The following is a 12124-nucleotide window of genomic DNA, read 5'->3' on the forward strand; positions in this document are numbered from 1 at the left end:
ATCATAGGTGTGTCTCGTGAAGTGATTTTGGACAACAAACCATCGTATATATCTGTTTTTTTCGTTTTTCCATGTAATTTTGCCACGCCCCTTTTCCAGGGTGTTATTCATATTGATTTATTATGGTCATATGTACGTACATTCGTACACGGGGACGAGCTTACTATGTTCCAACAAATCGAGTACATTCGCAAAATGTTGATTTTTTGGAAGCGTGTGAGTCGTGCAAATCGGCCACAAACAATTTATTCCATTTGATTCCATCGACAAATATTTAAAGAAAAGAACGAATATCGTGCCAGTTCGATAGTTTCAGGTTTGATTAGTAAGGTTTGATCCGGGGGTGTGATAATGATATGCTACATTAGCCGATAATCAACCTGGGATCGATGAAGTATTGCAGGTGTATGACTGTATGCAACTAAGCTTATGGTGAGCATTCGGAACGAGGTAATCACCGTAATTACCGTCATCCATTAATGTTTACATCGTTCACTGCTTGCTTTCCGTACAAAATCAGTAAGTTTTCAGATGTCGAGGTGATGGAAATACTCATCGAAGTGTCAATTAGTTGTCTGTGAATCGCTGGCAGCATTGGTAATATTATCAGTGCAGTGCCCTAGTAAGCGCGCAGCGCCTTTAGGTTGGGGGGAAACCCCCCAAACCCCCTGGTTGGGAACCTGCTATAGTTCCTTCCCCCAATTTTTTTGTTTTGATAGACAGTTTTCTCCGTGTATCTCTTTAGCAGTAACTCAACACCATCATCATTAATAGCCGGCAAAGAAATGGAAAATGCCCCCCCCCCCCGAAAGGTGTCCGGACTAGATAGTCTGGCACTCTGGCAGATTATAATGTAAAGTGCAAGCTCTATTGAACTCACGCAACTGTCGACATGGAGAGCCCCCCCCCCCCCCCCACTCCCGTCCTTCTGACATGTTTTAGCTAGTGCATTGGGGGGAAGGCCCCTCAACCCCCGTATTGGCCTCTCAATAAGTCCTTCCGAGCTGCTTACCCTGGGGCGCTTGAGTGGATGGAACCTCCAAACCTTCATGATGGTGCAGTCCTTTGACAGGTTTAACCCAGAGCGAGGAAGAGGTACTCCTTCGATGGTACCCTAACTGCAACCCTCAACCATCATTACCCTTCCTTTTCACTGGCATGATATTGGCAAGACTACCAAGAGGTCGTACTGGTGGCTTCCTTGAGACAATTGCTTGTGGTCGTACCTGGGCAACCAATTCAAGGGGTCAGGGATCAGGTTTTTCCCCACCAACATGTTGCCGATGGTTAATGCATAAAAAATTGGTTGGAAAGGGTTTTTGCAGGCCAAGAGACTGGAAGACACTTGACTCTTGAGGAACACCAGACTGATGAACAAAGAACCTGAGGAACATAGAACCCTCTTCATGTCTGGGAGCATAAAAAGCCTGCTAGCGAATATTGATTATTCTTTAGAAAAAACCAGAAGATCTGCAAAACCAATGGTACCCCATAAAAACATACATTCCTCCTTAAGGTGTCTTCGGATCCCACCACGGCCCATGTGGAATTCGTTCAAAAGGTTTATTGAAATCTCAAAATAACATTTTTTTTTCTCGAACGCCTGCCCGTCTTTTGCTTCATTATTTCGGGATTATATCCATTTTAAGCATCTTTTGGATACTGTTACTAAAGTATCAAAAATCAAAACACATATGTCGGGGGTTAAACCCCCAGAAATTGAAGTTTGATTAAAAAACAGTGAGAATAATCGTGTGTTTCTCTCTCGGAGCTCAGAATATTCGAGTTGCTACTTTCGCGCGTTTATCTCTTCTGGCGGCCATTTTAAGTCAAATTTAAGCCATTTGAAACGAATCCATGGACTTGAGAAACATTGTTTACATTGCGGGATGACGTCGTATGCACGTTAACCATAGTAGCGCTTCGCAGAAAAGCCTTCGGCTTTTCTGCTGCGCGCTTATAAAAACATACATTCCTCCTTGAGGTGTCTTCGGATCCCACCACGGCCCATGTGGAATTCGTTCAAAAGGTTTATTGAAATCTCAAAATAACATTTTTTTTCTCGAAACGCCTGCCCGTCTTTTGCTTCATTAATTCGGGATTATATCCATTTTAAGCATCTTTTGGATATTATTACTAAAGTTTCAAAAATCAAAACACATATGTCGGGGGGTAAACCCCCTGAAATTGAAGTGTGATTAAAAAACAGTGTGAATATTCATGTGGTTCTCTCTCGGAGCTCAGAATAGTCGAGTTGCTCGTTCGTTCGTTCGTGAATTCCTCCCGCTAGAATCGAGAAACCCTTATAAAAGGTCGTTGTATTTACAGTCTCTGGCGATATATAGTCTGTGGCATATTAAGTTGCATAGCGAGTTGGCCCTGTCAGTGTTTGATTTTAATGAAATTATAGGAGTATTTCGAATTGAGCTTGTGTTAATATTTTTGGTGTTGCCATTCAGTGTGTGTATAGTGTAATAGGTCAGTACATCCATCCTGTATCCCCAGCCGTTCAAAATCGCATAGCACAACTCTGTCTTCGTCTGAGGAGGGGGTAGTCCGTCTCCTTGGTATAGACTGCATAGTGTCGAGATCAGATTCCCTCGATCCTTCTCAAGAGATGGGCATGTGACTAGAAAGTGTGGGGCATCTTCCTCTTCCGAGCGACATAATGGGCATTGGGGATCAACCTCTTGCTTGTTGAAGCGTACTCTGTCCTGTCGTAGGCCAAATCTACCAACCAGGAGTCTCGCTCCTGTAGTTGCCTCTGTAACTAGATACTGCTTTCCTTTACAAGCTTGCCACAGAGGGTGGGGGCGACCTATCCATACCTGGTCGAGGATAATCCATTGGAGGGTCTTTCTGGCTTGAGCTTCAGAAACTAAGGCGTTGGTCCACGAGTCCTTAATCAACATGATGGTGTTATCCTTCCAGTGGCATTTCTTCCAGGGGTGTTGAAGTGCCTGGTGGATGTTGATGCCATACTTTTCGGCTGTTTTACATATCTTGTTAAACCAGCTCTTCGAGGTATCTGATTTAAGAGACAGTTGTCTTTGCGCGACTTGCCATAGGGGATTATTTCTGTCGAGTCTTGTGATGGCTCCAAACAGGGAGAGTTGACGTGCGTGAATTGTTGCCTCGATTGGTATTGTTCCAAGCAGCAGGTAGATGGCCGACTTAGCTGTGCTTTCCGGTAGACTCTGGATTAGTCTTAGTTCCTTTCGGTGAAAGAGATCGAGTTGGGACACTTGAGCTGCCGACAAGATGGTGGCTTCCAGACCATGCAGAAGTCTTGGGATGACGAAGGTGTCATAGATTTTCATTGACGCGGAAGGGTCTAGACCATTATAGCTGTGAAAACCCACACCCATCAGGGCATATGCTGTCCGTCTTGCCAGGGTAATCCTCGGTGAAATATCAGGGGACGTCTTTCCCTTTTGCCAGTTTAGCCCAAGATGTACAAAATCCCCCGCTATAGTAGCTGGTTTGCCCCCCAGGTGCCATTCCTGAGCTTTACTTGAGCTTGCTTGCGACTGGTGGTGTGGACATACTACTGATTTCACTGGATGTAGTTCATAAAGATTGGTGTTTGAGTGGTCGTTGCTGACTGACATCATTGCTTGAAGTTCCATGGGACTTGATGTGAGAAGGAGTAGGTCATCGGCGCAGCCAGGGGATCCGATGTATGTAGGGCCTATATGCAGTCCCAGCCCTGCTTTAGTGAGGGATGATGCCAAATCGTTTGCATACAACTTGTAAAGTGTCGGAGACATGACTGCACCTTGCTTCACTCCTTGTCGGATTGCATATTCCCTGCTGTCTTCACCGCACCATCTCACAACCTCTGTACTGGAGTCATACAGATCGTCAATCAGACACCACAGAGATTTCTTCATTGGTGTACCAAACATCTTGAGTTTGAGGCGAGAGTGGGACACAACATCAAAGGCTTTGCGAGCATCAAGTGAGCAGATCAGCAGGTCCTGTTTCTTTTCCTTGGTTTCGGCGATGGCTTCAGTCACAAGAAGAGAGGCCATTGAAGGTGATCTTCCGGCTGAAAAGCCATACTGAAGTCCGCTCTGCCCATCTGTGAGGTCTTTCTCAGTGCACATGAGGCAAATCAGCTCCAGTAGTTTACCAAAGATTGACGTTATTGTGATCCCGCGGTAGTTATCTAGCAATAAGGAGTCCTTTCCTTTCTTTGGAATTGGGATCTTGTACGCCGTCTTCATTATCTTCGGGGCCTTTTTCGCCTTCATGATGGAGTTGAAAATGGCAGTGAGCTTTTCCATGGCAAGTTGGGAGCAGGAGAGTAATTTTAAATGTTCTGCGCGGAATCCTTCTCTATCGGCCGCTTTCTTCTTGCTCATCCCGTCAATCGCTTTCTTTATCATTGTGATGTCAATTTCAGTACCGTCATCAATGCTTCCTGCCACTTTACGCATGTTAAACAGCAGGCGGTCCATATCTGGTTCCTCTACCTTTGGGGTTGCTAGCTTTTCATAGTAGTTTGCCCACTCACTTCTGATAGCGTTGTCATCAGTTATGATTTCACCTTCTATGCTGATTGCGGTTGTTGCTGTCTTCTCTTTCCTCTGTTTAGCAATGATTCTGTGGAAAAGAGCCTGGTCAGTGGTCAAAGCTGACGATATTTCTCCCAGCAGCTGCTTACGATCGCTTGCGTCCTCCCTCCTCTGGATCTGGCGTACCTTCTTTGTTGCCGCTTTCTTACCAATCCATGCCGGGTGGTCACCGGTGGGCTTTCCAAGCTGTTTCCACGAGAATAGTCGATTTTTAGATTCTCTGACTGCTTCTGCCAGTTCATCAGACCAATTCTTTGGGTGACCTCCACTATGTCTGGACTTGATGGACCTGTATGGTACGGCTGCTATGGTGGCTGTGTTTAGGGCATTCTGAAGTGTTAGGATAGCATCGTGGGGATCCATGTCATGGATGGGAGAAGACTGCAACTCGTTTGACAGGATTTTTTCAAACTCATCAGGATCAGCTTCGTCAAATCGGAAGAGCTTTTTCGCAACAGGCTCCTTCTGTGACTTCTTTGGTGGGTTGAGACATGGGATCTGTGTGTCACTCTTCAGCGGTAAGTGCTTGGATGAATTTGTCGCAGCCTGATCCATGATTAGGGATGGGGTGGACCAGCCCGAAGAAGAGCTAGCCCTTTCACCAATACAGATGTGATCTATTCTGGACCTGTGTCGGAGGTGTGGATTTATATATGATGAGGCGGTTGATTCTGCACCTATGTCGGTAAGCTTCAGATCGTGTATCAACTCCAGAAATCGTCTCTCCTTCAGCCCCTTCCGGTTAAAATGGTCCTCATTGAGATCCCCGGCAAGGACTACTTCATACTCTCCTCTGTATTTTAACACCAGCTCGTACAATATGTCAGTATCCTCCATGAAGGTTTGACTTGCAACCGCGCTGGTTCCTGATGACAGGTAGCAGTTAATGATACAAAGGGGTCGTGAGGGTAGATCGCATAGGGTAAGTAGTATTCTCTCATTGCCGTCGTCTTTTGTCTTCTTCATGAAGGGGTTGAGCCATGCTTCTTTCGCGCGTTTATCTCTTCTGGCGGCCATTTTAAGTCAAATTTAAGCCATTTGAAACGAATCCATGGACTTGAGAAACATTGTTTACATTGGATACGTCGTATGCACGTTAACCATAGTAGCGCTTCGCAGAAAAGCCTTCGGCTTTTCTGCTGCGCGGACCTGGTTTGGGTGACACTGACTGACAGAGTTGCACTTGCAGCCTGATGCGGATGGCCAGTGAATTCTGAAGTCAACGTATACGTATAGGCCGGACATCCTAAACAGCGTCCACCAGCGTCCACCAGCGTCCACCAGCGTCCACCAGGTTTCAAAGTTATCAAAATTATATTTTCTTGACATAAATCAATAATATTATCAGTGCAGTGCCCTAGTAAGCGCGCAGCGCCTTTAGGTTGGGGGGAAACCCCCCAAACCCCCTGGTTGGGACCCTGCTATAGTTCCTTCCGCCAATTTTTTGTTTTGATAGACAGTTTTCTCCGTGTATCGCATTAGCAGTAACTCAACTCCATCGTCATAATAGCCGCAACTGTCGCCATGGAGAGCCCCCCCCCAACCCCCATCCTTCTGACATGTTTTAGCCAGAGCATTGGGGGGAAGGCCCCTCAAACCCCCTATTGGCCTCTCAATAAGTCCTTCCGAGCTGCTTACCCTGGGGCGCTCGAGTGGAACCCCCAAATCTTCATGATGGTGCAGTCCTTTGACACACGTTTAACCCAGAGCGAGGAAGAGGTACTCCTTTGATGGTACCCTAACTGCAACCCTCAACCATCATTACCCTTCCTTTTCACTGGCATGATATTGGCAAGACTCCCAAGAGGTCGTACTGGTGGCTTCCTTGAGACAATTGCTTGTGGTCGTACCTGAGCAACCAATTCAAGGGGTCAGGGATCTAGGGATCAGGTTTTTCCCCCACCAACATGTTGCCGAATGGTTAATGCATAAAAAATTGGTTGGAAAGGGTTTTTGCTGGCCAAGAGACTTGAAGACACTTGACTCTTGAGGAACACCATACTGATGAACAAAGAACCTGAGGAACATAGAACCCTCTTCATACCTGGGAGCATAAAAAGCCTGCTAGCGAATATTGATTATTCTTTAGAAAAAAACAGAAGATCTGCAAAACCAATGGTACCCCATAAAAACACATTCCTCCTTGAGGTGTCTTCGGATCCCACCACGGCCCGTGTGTAATTCGTTCAAAAGGTTTATTGAAATCTCAAAATAACATTTTTTTTCTCGAAACGCCTGCCCGTCTTTTGCTTCATTAATTCGGGATTATATCCATTTTAAGCATCTTTTGGATATTATTACTAAAGTTTCAAAAATCAAAACACATATGTCGGGGGGTAAACCCCCTGAAATTGAAGTGTGATTAAATAACAGTGTGCATATTCATGTGGTTCTCTCTCGGAGCTCAGAATAGTCGAGTTGCTTCATTCGCGCGTTTATCTCTTCTGGCGGCCATTTTAAGTCAAATTTAAGCAATTTGAAACGAATCCATGGACTTGAGAAACATTGTTTACATTGGATCATACGTCGTATGCACGTTAACCATAGTAGCACGCGCTTAAAATAGGTTATTTAAAACATATTTTGCACGTTTTATTGCAATATATTGAAAAATAAGTGAATTATCTGTGCTAGAAGGCTGTAGGAAAAACCCGGAGGAAAGGCTGGCGGTATGTTTCTTCTGGATTAGGCCTACCGAAAAGTATGTCTGTGAATAATTTAACAATCTGCAATGAAAAAGGTGAATTCACTGATGACGGCTCATCCAAGGCAACCAATTTGGCCCCAGGCTTTGGCCAGGCTTATTTGCCTTCTCTTCCCAACAGCGATGGATATGAAAACTCCCTGCACTCCTTCGTGTACGTGGTGAAGTCTTTTCAATGTATTTCACTATTTTTAAACAAAGATTAGATTGCTTATGTAAACTCATTCTTATCATGTACATGTACATGTATTTTGCAATTAACGTAGCGAGAAGTCACCACTATAACAGATAAAACTTACATCAATACGCCTGCATATTTCACTGGAAGAGTAACCTGGCCCACTAGCACTGGCTCCACCATGTCCACTTGCACTGGAACGACTACAATAATCGTTCGTGCCAACCAACAAAAAAATGTCCGAAAACGAAGACCATCTTATCCGTCGACATTTTTCTAACAAGCCGGCAGTTTCATAACCCTAGTAGGCAAAAGTTATATGGCTCTTGAACGAACTCCCCAACGCCTCATTATCCACGTACTTCAAAATTGATGCGGAAAAAATTGCAGTACGCTTCTCATTCTCCGACACTCCCGCCATTTTGGCTTTTTTCTTCCATAACCTCGGCGGACTAATTCCACATCGCCCGCGGAATGCCGAAGACATTAGAAACCTGCACACCAAACGTCGTCGGCTAACTGTACACCTTACGACTTTGCCTCCAGACGTAATATTATAGTAGGAGGAGTACACAGCTTCACACCACAAGTTTGTTGTGGCAATCTACATCATGTCTTTAGTGGCCGCATCAGGGACACCATGCTAAGTCACATAAAGTGTGTCGTGGAGGTGTGTCCGCCAGACTACCGCGTGATTGGTTGACCTAGTTGATATCTGTGTCAATTCGTTGTTTTTGCGACGACCAATAATGACGAATCATCAGCAAGAGTATTGACTTGTCGTAGTGGCCGGTAAGGGCGATGGGACTAGGCCTTATCACTAAGTCCGTAGTGTAACTAGTTGTAACAACCCTTCTTGGTTTATGCCCATTTTGCAGTATTTATACCCTTAAAGAAGCAAATGCTTTCAACACATATAATCTGTGCCTCTTAATGATTCAGCGATATCTAGAAATCATCACTTGCGTGTTTCCAGGGAATGTGAAGATTTTTTTCATATTTTTGCATTTTTCTCCAAATATAGGGTTTAACATGTGCCTTAGCCTGATTATACTTCTAAGCTCTTCAATTAGTACTCGCATTTTAGTCTGGTGGTCCGCCATCTTGGATTCAGTAAGTGAACCAATTGGTCCAGTCCCTGTACACATTGACAACATTATAGCAATCATTTCTCACAGTGAGCCATTATCGCCGAAGGGCTTGTTTGCATTTGCACCCATCGCTCGTGAACGTGTACGTGAAAGTTGATCGGCATATGGTAGGCGCATTGGTGGGGAATTAACGATGTCCGAATTCGGACCCAAGGAAAAATTGCACATACTGGTACCAGGAAAATGGCTGTGTTTAATATGACATGGGAAGACGTGCTGCAACTGACCGTTGTACTTGAGGGCGACGGCTTACTTTTGGTAGCAGCTGAGAACACAGAGTCTAGATCAATCCACAACTCGGAAACCCCGTCGTTTGAGCTGGCAAACCAAACCGACGGAGTAACCAAAGCAATGTTTCCGTTTTCGAAGGAGGAAATCATTAGACGACACTGTTCTTAGACAAACATGAAGTTGGCTGTTAAACACGAGAGAGATCTACATGTACCAGTAAAGAGGGGCAACGCCATCGGTAGAGAGCAATGCAGATTGTGTAGTCTTCTTGCCGTTTTCACACCAAAAGAGTATCATGGAGTATCATTACTTCATGACCACTGACAAACCTTTCATTGGGACAGGGACATTGCGAGGATTTGAAAAAGTCGCAACGGCTTCTGACCAAGAATTTTCTTTTTCATGGAGCGTATAATACGCCATGTCATAGAAATGTGTTCCGAATTTCAATAAGCTATAACACTTGCAGTACAATTCCTATCCAAGGTACATTCTTATTTATACCATGATGCTTAGGTTTTATCATTAGAGAGATTCGGCTATCCCGTTTCCGGGATCGGGATAAGGATAGGTATCAGGTCGCGGATAGGATCTAACCTGCAAGCCGCTATTTCATGTAAATGGCCAGCTTGAGAAAGAGAGACAAAAAAACAACCGTCTCCACCTCTCACAGGACTTCAATAAACAATAAAACACTACTTTATATCGCTGGTTCATACCAATGATGTGGAGCCTAGGCCTATGTCGTGTTGTACCACGCGATATACATAAAGGCAAGTCGATTTGTTGGCGAACTTCATACTGTATAAGTTGCATTAGTGGCCTCGATATTTATCTATGGTCACTGTCAATATCATGATCAGCGACTGACTTTGATGTGTTCAACTTCTGGCAAATGTCATGGTATGCCGGTCAAGTCATTCAGGTATATAGTACCATAACCCAGCCTCGAATGAAATTGATGACGAGACCTATTCATCCCGTGTGGCTTGAGTGGAATTAAGCCTGTCCATGTAACAAATGATAATCTAGGCTTTTGTGATTTCGCGCCTTGGTTTTACTAAAGAGGGCTTATACTATTATTTCTAATTGAATCGTGTAAGGCAAAGTTACCTCTTTCAGTTTGCCTGTCAGTGGTTCTAACCATATGAAAAGTAGAACAGTTAGACACTTCAGATATTATACACCTATTGATAATTAGATGTCTGCCTTTATCAATCCGACCATTTATCTTTGGTGACATGTGACCACTCGACTGTGTTTTGAAATATGTGTACCACTAAGAATAATGTCAAACTAAACACATTTTTTAATTTTTTAAGATGAAAATGATATTCTAGTATATTCTTCTCATACTCGTGCTTCTTCGTCACAACCGCAGATTTTTGGATTTACAACTTAATAAAAAAACAAAATTCGCTATTACAGAAAAAAGACGGCCAGTAAAAGGTATGATTAGTTAATCATTCGCATGACTTCCAAGAATCTTCAAAATAAAAAATTCACGAAGTCGTTTACTGCAGAATTCGCTTCTATCCGATATAATGGGTTTAAAAAAAGTGGATCAGGCCTTTACAAAACCTAGTACAAAACGTCATCTTTGGGCAGTCCGCAATATTTATCAAGTATTTTCTTTAAGGGCTGTCACTTAGATGTGTTACACGCAACGTACTGTATCATTAATTTGCTTGACATAAGTATTTCCGTTAATGAATAGTATCGATAGGAAGTTGAGCTATCAATACCATTCCTGAGTGTCGAGCTCAACAGGAAAACAACACTTTTCAATCTCCGTGATCTGACTCACTCGACAACACTCCACGGCCATTCGGGCGGATAGCCGCACTTGAATTGGGACGGCCCTGTGTCTGGCCAATTGCTTGCATACATCAAATGAAGCGACCAAGGGCCATTGTGCTCACCGTATAGATATTTGGTGGTTAGGAATTCATCCTGGTTAAGAAACATGCTACATGTACAGTATATCGGTCAAACCAAAGTCGGTACGACATGTGATGTATTGTTGCTTGGAGTACCTTCCATAAAAATATCGTCGAAAACAAGCCACTAACAAGCGAGATATTGCACTTTCTACATTTTTTAGTTTTGGCCTCCAGGTGGCCAAGTCGAGAATCAGTTCGGATCGTGTCATGTGTACCAAATTTCAAGTTCATAGCTTCTAGTTCATAGGTGTAAGTTGATGGACAGTGTATTGGGAATGATCTGATCACTTGTGACCTAACCACTGGTACTTCTATCAGTGGCTACGGTGTGATCAATCAGTTTCCCTGTCTTTTAGCCTAAGCCTATTGACAACGAATCTTCAATAAATGAAATCGCATCGATGATAAAGAGAAATCTTTAAGCGTCTGCCATCCAGAACTCTTACTATGAAATTGATGCAAGGGCAAAATGCATATTTATTTAACAAATTGGTGTCGTCCGCCCATTGTCCATCCTGATTGAACAATGTTGAATCGTATACAACGAAACTGCGCATAACATCTGGGGCTCGGCTTGCATATCCAGAAATGATCTTAGATCAATGAGTCTAGAGTAATATATACTTGGTCCAAGATCTCGGTTATAATCGATACTCTATAGATAAAACCCTACCGTTTGCTGTGCTTGCTCCTGTGAATATCCCCAGCAGAAGAATTAGCGGGAAAATCATGCTGACGGCGTGTCCTTTCATGACGATATAATCAGTAACCTGCTTTCAAGGTCTGCTATTCTGTCAACTGAAAGACACTTCCTGGATCGTACACGTAAAATACATATTTATTGTATATTCGACTCTTCATTGACCATTGCGGCGCTCGCTATATAAGTGCTGACAAATAAAATAATTAAAGTAGGTTACTCTTGCCTAACCTGCCTAACGGGGTATTGAAGACAGCAAATTAAGTGGTTATCGCAAATAAACTACTTCCTTGTCGCCAACACAGCATCTCATTAGCGGATATTTTCATGCAAGCGTATTGAGGACTAAGCAATTCAAAAAGATCTAGGGCCTACATGATCGTGTAACATGATGATCACAATAGGTCGCCTATTTTTTTCAATATTTGTTTTAGTTTCAACCTTTATCGTCCCATTCTGCTTAAAAACATTGACTTTGATCGATTAGAATGGAGTTACTGCAGAACAGAAAATTTACGCGACATAAAATTTTTTTTTGGACATATTCGCGGAAGAACATTTTCGCGAATCAAGAATTTTTTCATCTAATAAATTAAAAATTGTATAGTACACGTATACTCAAATCCACTGTCAACAT

The sequence above is a fragment of the Lineus longissimus genome, chromosome 4 (genome assembly GCF_910592395.1).
Source record: "Lineus longissimus chromosome 4, tnLinLong1.2, whole genome shotgun sequence".
Lineage (NCBI taxonomy): Eukaryota > Metazoa > Nemertea > Pilidiophora > Heteronemertea > Lineidae > Lineus > Lineus longissimus.